The sequence below is a fragment of the Pristiophorus japonicus genome, chromosome 3, assembly GCF_044704955.1.
Source record: "Pristiophorus japonicus isolate sPriJap1 chromosome 3, sPriJap1.hap1, whole genome shotgun sequence".
In the NCBI taxonomy this organism is placed as follows: domain Eukaryota; kingdom Metazoa; phylum Chordata; class Chondrichthyes; family Pristiophoridae; genus Pristiophorus; species Pristiophorus japonicus.
This window is the reverse complement of record NC_091979.1, coordinates 16,032,499-16,042,539: the sequence shown is the minus strand read 5'-3', so window position 1 is coordinate 16,042,539 and position 10,041 is coordinate 16,032,499. Positions and strand designations below refer to the sequence as shown.

Here is a 10,041-nt window from a genome sequence, read left to right as displayed (position 1 = left end):
ATATTGGACTGTTCAGCCACTTAAGGACTCATTCTAAGAGTGGAAGCAAGTCTTCCTCGATTCCGAGGGACTGCCTATGATGATGATGGAATGGGAACCCATCGGTGAGACATTAAGTAAAGTGGCCTGGGTTTCAGGCCATCGAAAGACAAAGGAAAGCTATTTTGACCACAGACTCATCGGAGCCACCCATCAAGGGACAGCCCAGTTGACAAAGGAACAGGCACAGACTTGAGTTTGCTTTTCAGTTGGACAGTCTCAGGCGGGAAGGACAGTTAGACTTTTAGCCGTCTTGCAGGTATAAGAGAACGGCAGTTGGAAGCCACCTCGCTCTCTCCCCTCTTCTACGCCTGCTTGCAACGCACAAGGACTAAGCACTCTGTCTGGGACGGAGAGAAAAAACACCAGAGAGCCTTGCTACTTCGACTGGGAAGCTGATCTTGAGACTGAAGTTGAATACCACAGTTTGGTACGGACCCAGCAGATTTTTTTTTAATTTCAAAATATACTTTATTCATATAAAAATTTGTACAGTACATTCAAAAGCAGTTCAGCACGTTTAGCTGCAGCCAGCAATCCTGTACACTACATTTGGGTGCTGACGGCAGTTCCATTCGATACATTCCCTTGCTTTTCAGTTCAAGTACAATTCGGTACAATACGGGATACATTGTAGTACATTCGACAAATGACATTACATGTGTCACTATACAGTACACGGAATGGGTGACGGTACATTTACACTTTTCCTTTCCAACGTGCATCACGAAACAGACCTTGCATTGTACATGGCACAACACAGGTGTTTACAGATCATGGTGCTCCATGTACACAAAAAAGAAGTTACAAGTGCGGCCCGAGAGGGGGTTTGTACTGATTCCTGCCCCCGGGGTTTACAGTGGCAGAAGGGCTTTAAACTGTGGCCCTTCCCCACCGTGCCTTTGCGGCGACTGCACCAATTTTAAGTGCGTCCCTCAGCACGTAATCCTGGATCTTGGATTGCGCCAGTCTGCAACACGCAGACGTGGACATCTCCTTGCTCTGGAAGACCAGCAAGTTTCGGCAAGACCAAAGAGCGTCTTTGACCGAGTTGATGGCCCTCCAGCAGCAGGTGATGTCTGTCTCGGTGTGTGTCCCTGGGAACAGCCCGTAGAGCACAGGGTCCTGTGTTACGGAACTGCTCGGGATGAACCTCGACAGCAACCACTGCATCTCTTTCCAGACCTGCCTTGCGAAGGGGCAATCCCGAAGGAGATGGATGACAGTCTCATCCGCCCCGCAGCCGACTCGGGGGCACCGTGCCGTGCTGCTGAGACGCTGGCTGTGCATGAACGTTCTGACGGGTAGGGCCCCCCTCACCGCCAACCAAGCTACGTCTTGGTGCTTGTGTGACAGCTCTGGCGATGAGACGTTCTGCCAGACGAGTTCGACAGTCCGCTCAGGGAACCACCCGATAGGGTCCACCCTTTCCTTCTTTCGTAGGGCGTCCAGGACCTTACGTGCTGACCACTGTTTGATGGCCTTGTGGTCAAAGGGGCTTTTTGTGAAAAACTTTTCCACGAAGGACAGGTGGACAGGCATGGTCCAGCTGGTGGGGCCGTTTCGCGACAGCGTGGCCAGACCCATCCTTCGCAACACCGGGGACAGGTAGAACCTCAGCACGTAGTGACACTTGGTGTTTGCGTACCGGGGGTCGGTGCACAGCTTGATGCAGCCGCACACAAAGGTGGCCATCAGAATGAGGGCCACGATCGGAACATCCTTTCCTCCACTGTCCAGAGATTTGTACATCGTGTCTCTGTGGACACGTTCCATTTTGGACCTCCAGACAAAGTGGAAGACGACCTGGGTGACTTCCGCGGCACAGGAGTGAGAGATGGGCCAGACCTGTGCCCCGTGTAGCAACCCCGAGAGCACCTCACTCCTGATGACCAGGTTCTTTCCTGCCATGGAGAGGGAGTGCAGCTTCCACCATCCCAGTTTTTGCTTCACTTTGGCGATACGCTCTTCCCAGTTTTTGGCGCACGCCCCGTCCACTCCGAACCATATTCCCAACACCTTCAGGTAATCTGGTTTAACGGTGAAGGGAATAAAGGATCGGTCGGTCCAGTTGCCAAAGAGCATGGCCTCGCTCTTGCTGCGATTGACCTTTGCTCCCGAGGCCAGTTCAAACTGGTCGCAGATTGCGAGCAATCTGCGGACCGACTGCGGATCCGAGCAAAAGACGGTGACGTCGTCCATGTACAGGGGGGTCTTGACCTGAGCGCCTCCGCTGCCTGGGATCGTCACCCCTCTAATGCCCGCATCCCTCCTGATGGACTCGGCAAAGGACTCGATACAACACACAAACAAGACAGAGGAGAGGGACAGCCTTGCCTGACTCCAGATCTGATCGGAAAGCTTTGAGTTTCCCACCCGTTAATTAGAACTGCACGACTGATGTCTCTGTAGAGCAGTTGGACCCAATTGCGGATACCCTCCCCAAACCCCGTTTTGGAGAGCACATCCATCAGGTACGTGTGCGATACCCTGTCAAAGGCTTTCTCCTGGTCTAAGCTGATTAAGCAGGTGTCCACCCTCCTGTCCCGCACGTAGCCGATCGTAGCGTGTGGCTATCAGAGATCTTCCTGCCGGGGACAGCGCAGGTCTGGTCCGGGTGAATCACCAGCTCAAGAGCAGGCTTGACCCTGTTGGCGATGACCTTTGACAGGATCTTGTAGTCCACATTGAGCAGCGAAATGGGCCGCCAGTTTTTGATTTCCTCCCTCTCCCCCTTCTGCTTGTAGATGAGAGTGATGATGACTTTCCTCATTGATTCTGACATGCTGCCGACCAGAAGCATACCTCTGTACACTTCCAGCAGGTCTGGGCCCATCCAGTCCCACAGAGCCGAGTACAACTCGACCGGTAAGCCGTCGCTTCCGGGAGTTTTATTCGTCTCGAAGGACCGGACGGCCTTTGTCAGCTCGTCCAGAGTTAGCGGGTGGTCCAGACTCTCCCGCTCGCTGTCGTCTAAGACCTCCGAAATAGACGACAGGAACGACTGGGAGGCCGCTCGGTCTGTGAGCTTGATGTCGTACAGCCTGGCATAGAAGGATTTGCTGATCCTCAGCATGTCAGGCTGCGAAGACGTCACAGAACCGTCTTCTTCCTTTAGGCTGGTGATCACAGAGCTCCCCCTGTGTACCTTTTGGAAGAAGCACGAACACGTCTCATCCTGCTCGACGGAGCGGACTCTGGAGCGGAAGATGATCTTGGAGGACTCTGAGGCAAAGAGCGAGGCTTGCTGGCCCTTCACCTCTTCGAGTTCCTCCGCGACATCGACCCCCATCGACTGCAGCAGGAGCAGGTTTTGCATATTCATCTGGAGTTGGGACAATTCCCTCTGTCTCCCTCTCACCTCCTGAACACCTTTGAGGATGAAGAACCTCATGATGTTTGTCTTGATTGTTTCCCACCAGTGCATCGGGGAATCGCAGAGGGGTTTTACGGTTCACCAACCTTTGTAATCCCTCTTGAGTTCCTCAATGTTTTCCGGAGTCAACAGTTTCACGTTCAGCTTCCATATCCCTCTGCCAACTTTCTGGTCTTCCTGTGGGCGACAGTCGGCCAGTAGGAGGCAGTGGTCAGAGAAGAACACCGGCGTGACGTCGGTGGATCTGACCTTGAGCGTGTGGGACACAAACAGGAAGTCTATTCTGGAACGGACGGACCCGTCTGGTCTCGATCAGGTGTATCTGAGCGGTGCTCCGTCTGCAGGGTTGCTGAAGACGTCGCACAGCTTGGCATCTTTTACCGCATCCATCAGGAGTCTGGACGTGGTGCCCAGTTTGCTGTCGGCTCTGCTGGATCGTCCAGCCGCATCGATGATGCAGTTGAAGTCACCGCCCAGAATGATCGGCCTGGACGTTGCCAGTAGCAGTGGGAGCTGCTGGAAGAGGGCCAGCCTCTCGTTCTTGTGAGCTGGGGCGTATACATTAATTAACCTGAGAGGGGAGTTTTTGTACATTACATCTGCTACGAGAAGGCGGCCGCCCACCACCTCCTTAACTTCGGTGATGGTGAAGTGGCCTCCCCGCAGCAGAATGCCCAGGCCGGAGGACCGGCAGTCGTTGCCTCCTGACCATATGGATGGTCCATGGGCCCACCATCGTGACCACTGCCGGTAACTGCTGGAATGCGGCAGACCGCACTCCTGCAAGAACAGCAGGTCCGCTTTGACCTTGGCGAGGTACCCCAAGGTGGAAACACATCGCGCAGTAGATTTTACGCTACGCACGTTAATAGTAGCAATTTTTTAATCCATTTTAAAGCTATTGTTTACAGATACAAACATTACACTTCAGACAAATCGTCCTTTAAGTCTGAGATCTGCTCAATGGCCAGTTCCAGCATGCGTAGGTTATTACTATGAAAGTCTACTGCACCTGGGCTGGCGTGGTCGTCAACGTCTGCCGTGGGAGTGTTTCGACCAGGGGACGGCTGCAGTGCTATGATAAGGTCCGATACGTCCTCTGCACTGTCCTCGCCTGGTGTTGGTGGTTCCCTCTTTTCCTCAGTCGCGGTGTTCTCGAGCTGGTGTGCTTCGATCGCTGTGTCGCTCCCGGTATTCCGGAGGTGGGGTGTGCTGGGCACTTCGCTGCTCCCTTTGTCCCGGAGCTGGTCTGCGTTGGTCGCTTCTTCGCTCCCGGTGTTCCGGAGCTCGTGTGCGCTGGGTGCTTCGCTGCTCGCGGGTTCCCGGAGCGAGGCTGTGCCGGTCACTTCACTGCTCCCGGTCGCCTGTGGCTGTGGGTTGGCGTATTGCCTCTTTTTTTGGTGGCGGTAGTGAGGGTTTTTTTTCTCGCCTTTCCTCATCAGACGAGCTGCCGTCGCTGCTGTCTGTCGTGGTTGCTAGCCGCCTCTTCCCTGTCATTCCCGCACGGGCCCTTGCTCGCCTGTTCTCCTTACGCTTGCGGGCCTTTTTCTTGACGGTCTCCCATCCCGACTCATCGTCCGCCGTCTCCTCGTTCCTGGACTCGGTGCGATGGGGGAGAGCTTCGCTGCTGGCTGCTGGTGTCTCGCAGCTCGCCGTGGCAGGCTTCTCTCCCTCGCCGACTTGTTCCGAGTCCACGGGGGCATTGGTCGGGGGGAGGGTGTGGCTCTCCTCTGGAGTGTTGTGTTCCTCAGCTTCCTTCTCCTCTGGTGCAATGTTCTTTGCCGCCTGCGCACTGCTGAAGTTGGGTTTGGGGCAGTTTTTGTAAAGGTGCCCAGCCAGACCACAGAGGTTGCAGCACTTGGTCTCCTTACAGTCCTTTGTCTGGTGACCTTCGTTCTTGCAGTTTCGGCAGATGAGAGTTTTGCAGCTTGCCGCCACATGGCCTGCCTTCCCGCAGGTGCGGCACACATTGGGTTGGCCACCGTACACCATGAAGCCCCGACTTCCTCCGATGGCAAACTGGAGGGGGGGGGGTGGCGGGTGCAGGATGGTTCCGCTGGCGTCCACCTTCATGGTGACCTGGATCTGGCGCTTGCTGGTCCAAATCCCGTGCAAGTCTTTCAAGTCGCTGCTGTTTCCTGCCCCATCGACATACCTGGCGAGGAAAGTCAGCACATCAATGACCGGGGATGTGGGGGTGTTGTACATGTGCACTGTGATAGTGCGTCTTCTCTACGACGGGAGGGTGAACAGTGGCTCCCAAGTCAGCACTGAGCGCAGCGGTTCACTCGCCTCCTTCAGTCCCTTCAGGAACTTCAGGCAGAGGGTGACGGTTCTGAAGGTCACATCGAAGTAACCTCTCTTCGGGAGGTCCTGCAGGGCGAAGATGTCGGCGACTTCCATGCCGCATGTTCCCAGCAGGATTTTCTTCACGAACAGGTCCCGGTTGATCATTGTCTGTCCTTCCACTTTCTTCACCGTCACTCGGATGGTGTTTCGGACGCCCTGGTTCGCCGCTTGGTTGGCCGCCATCCGGGTTGCAGATTCCTCCTTTCGATGTGTATTTTGGCCGAAGCCTTCAATCTGTTGCGGTGCCAGTCTGGCACCGCCCAATGGTCGAACTTCCTCTTTTTCCTCTTCTCTCCAATTGGTGCTTGGCCCAAGCCAAAGGGCCAGAGCCAGCAAAACCGGAAAAACGAGTTTTCTGCAATCAGTCAATTTGCATATGAATGCCCAATCAACAGATACTACACTTGATCTTAGCCAAAAGGCCAAGAATCAAGAATGCATGAAAAGATCCAGAAGATACGCTTCATCGGGAGATGCAGCGAGTTAGCCACAGGGGTAATTGGTGAGCATTTTTCCCAGCCCATGCATCCTTAAGACCACCGCATAGTGTGAAAGGGTGTCACGTGTCCCAACCAAGCCTTAGGGGTTTTAGTGGAGAGGTTTTTGCAAGGATCATAAGCATACGCACATTCCGATTTCAGTGGTGCAATTTTGTATCCGAGCAGGGGTGGTTTAGACAAGGGTACGTCGCGTTAGGGGCCTGTTTAGAAATGCCAGACTGTGTGTTGTACTATGTTTGTTTGTATTATATGACCAGGGTGTGTTTTTACTGGGTGCAGGTGTGTTTTAACTTGAATAAAAGCATTGAGATGGTTGAAACCGAAAAGATCTGTCTGTGACTGTATATTACTGTTCATGACTATAATTCCGGAGTCTAGAATGATTGTCAGAGGGGTAATTCGAAACCACCAGGGGCAAAACCACTTACAATCTATCCGCCTTGGTTTCGTAATCCTTAATAGCATTAACCAACAAAAATTCTATCAACCTCAGTTTTGAAATGTTCAATTGACTCCCCAGCCTCAAAAGCTTTTTGGGGAAGGGAGTTCCAGATTCCCACTACCCTTTGTGTGAAGACGTGCTGAAATCACCCCTGAACGGCCTAGCTCTAATTTTAAAGTTATATCCCCTTGTTCTGGACTTCCCCTCCCCATTACCACCGCCACTGCCCCCCACCCCCCCACCCCCACCAGTCCCACCAGAGAAAATAGTTCTCCCTGTCTGCCCTATTAACTCCTTTACTCATCTTAAACAACAATTTACATTTATGGAGCACCTTTAATAATATAAAGCGTCCCAGGTCAAATAAAGTTTTGAATCAGCTAAGTACAGTGTTAGCCAATAGAAATCACTGACTAGCCACAGGTGTGGCTATGTCGACTCACTTTTGTTCATTGCCATGGCTCAGTGGGCAGCACTCTTGCCTCTAAGTCAGAAGATTGTGGGTTCAAGTCACACTCCAAAGACTTGAGTGCAAAAATCTAGGCTGATGTTCCCAGTGCAGTGCTGAGGGAGCACCGCACTGTCGGAGGTGCTGTCTTTTGGATGAGACGTCCGACTGAGGCCCCGTCTGCTCGCTCAGGTGGACGTAAACGATCCCATGGCACTATTTCGAAGAAGAGCAGGGGGGTTATCCCCGGTGTTCTGGCCAATATTTATCCCTCAATCAACATCACTAAAACAGAGTATCTGGTCAATTATCACATTGCTGTGTGTGGGAGCTTGCTGTGCGCAAATTGACTGCTGCGTTTCCCACACCCGAAAAGTACTTCATTGGTTATACAGCACTTTGGGACATCTGGTGGCCATGAAAGGCGCTACAGAAATGCAAGTCTTTCTTTTGAAAGTCTTGCACACGCCGCAGCTAAATGGACGTCACACACGTGGCAAACATCTGCCATCATTCAGCGGCAAACTTTGTATTCTTTCTTTTTCACAGCAGTTTAGAATTCTGGCATGAATTTACCAAACATCTTAGAGCAACTTCCTCATTATTTTGTTCCTGGATGACTTCAGCCTGTTCACTGTGCATGCTGACTCACCGATGGTCAGAAAGCACTGACCACTCTGTTGTGGCTCAGGGTGTAACACATTCACCTCTGAGCCCGAAGGTTTGTGGTTCCAAATCCCAGGTTTTTGTTATATCATTAACTAAACCTCACTTGACTTGAGAGTCTTTTGTTTCAACTGGCCAATGACCCAGGCGTGCAGGACTGAAAAGGCTTTTTGTTATTTGCGAGTGTGCGTCTTTTGTTAATATTTGGTGTGTTAAGGGAATTGTCATCAGGCTTAGTATTTGACTGACGAAAGCAGTCACGCCAGAGACCTGAGCACAGAATCAAGGGCTGACACTCCAGTGCAATACTGAGGGAGGTGCCGTCTTTCGGATGAGACGCTAAACCGAGGCCTGGTTCTATCATCATCACTAAAAAACATATTTTCTGGTCATTCATCATCATCATAGGCAATCCCTCGGAATCGAGGAAGACTTGCTTCCACTCCTGAAGTGAGTTCTTTGGTGGCTGAACAGTCCAATACGAGAGCCACAGACTCTGTCACAGGTGGGACAGATAGTCGTTGAGCGAAAGGGTGGGACTGGTTTGCCGCACGCTCCTTCCGCTGCCTGCACTTGATTTCTACATGCTCTCAGCGTTGAGACTCGAGGTGCTGAGCGGCCTCCCGGATGCACTTCCCCCACTTATCACATTGCTGCTTGTGGGAGCTAACTGTGTGCAAATTGGCTACCGCGTTTCCTACATTACAAGAGTGATTACATTTCAAAAAGCTCTTCATTGGCTGTAAAGCGCTTTGGGACGTCTGGCGGCCGTGAAAGGAGCAATAGAAATGCAAGTCTTTCTTTTTCTTTTTTTAAACCAGAAAATGCAATTAGCCACATCTGGATTTCCAATCAGCCACATGTGGCTGACATATCGGTCAACACTGCCCGACTAGATCTTGTAGCTTTCTTGCTCTGTCGGAGCCTCTTTAATGAGATGCGTCAGCAATTAGACGGGAGCTGCTTGTCTCTTGTGATCAAATAGAAGTTTCCACAAGTGGCTGCTTTATCGAGGGCTCGGCGGAGATTGATTCAGCCGACGTTGCCTGACCTGGGGCCACTCGTCAGCTGGTTATTCAGTGTCCTGCCCCTCCTCCCACTGTCCCGTCCCACATCTGCCTCACGGCGCCGTGTCGACAGTGACCTCCGCACACACACACACACACACACACACACACACACACACTGCGGACCACCCAGGAGGCTTGTGTCTCCTTTCTACTGTACGCGCACACCCCACAGCCTGGCCTAGGGGTGCATTCGCCTTAACCTTGTCATTCGAGCTGAATTAAAAGCTGGAGATCGGGGTATGGGCGAGTGGGGAGGTGGGGGGGGGGGGGACCCGAATGAAGGCTTAAGCGGTCAAAATTCTGTATCGCCGTTTTTGAGGTGGTATCACCGCCTGAGTGCTGATTTTACCGCCGGGCGTTGAGTGCAGCCTCAAACTGCCATATTCAGTTTTTACGCCCAAAGATGAGAGAGCAGCGCTAAAAAGTGGCGTTGCACATAAGAACATAAGAAATAGGAACAGGAGTAGGCCGTACGGCCCCTCGAGCCTGCTCCGCCATTCAATACGAACATGGCTGATCCGATCATGGACTCAGGTCCACTTCCCCGTCCGCTCCCCATAACCCCTTTATTCCTTTATTGGTTGACTCATCCTCGGGCAGGAGCTCAGGAGGCCGACTGAATTTCGGATCGGGAGGCTGCCGGCATGCAGGCTGAAGAAACTGAAAGGGAAAAAACCCTCAAACTTCTCTGACCCCCACACACACTTCCCCGCTGTTACAACTAATGAAAACATGCAGAAATAAATAAAGCAAAACAACGTACCTTGCTCTGTGGGCGATTCCGCCCGCGATGTGCTTATGCGCTGACCACTTTTTTCAGGCTGTAAGGGCGCCTGCCGGGAAGGGCGCCGTGGAGGCCAAATAACGCGAGAGCGTCCACAAGGGGGCGCTGAACGCCGGATGACGTCACCGCACGGGTGGCAATAGAGGGCGCGGCGTTAGCTCTTGGCGCCTCCACCAAAGACCCGACTGAATTTTTCCGGAGGTGTGGACACACTTACCGCCGGCGGTAGTGGGTGCCGTTAGAAACGGGAATTTTGACCCCTGAATTTTGCAAAGGCACGAAAGCGATAAGGAACGTCACGCATACCCTGCGATCGGTCAGCGTGATGGCAGTGGCCAGGGTGCAGATTCCTCACATCCTCCGGAAT

The 10,041-nt window shown here is 52.7% G+C and overlaps 1 pseudogene; it reads right to left on the bottom strand.

The window, feature by feature from the left end:
* Positions 1-6,060: 6,060 nt before the first annotated feature.
* Positions 6,061-6,198, bottom strand: LOC139260562 (U2 spliceosomal RNA; annotated as a pseudogene).
* Positions 6,199-10,041: the final 3,843 nt, after the last annotated feature.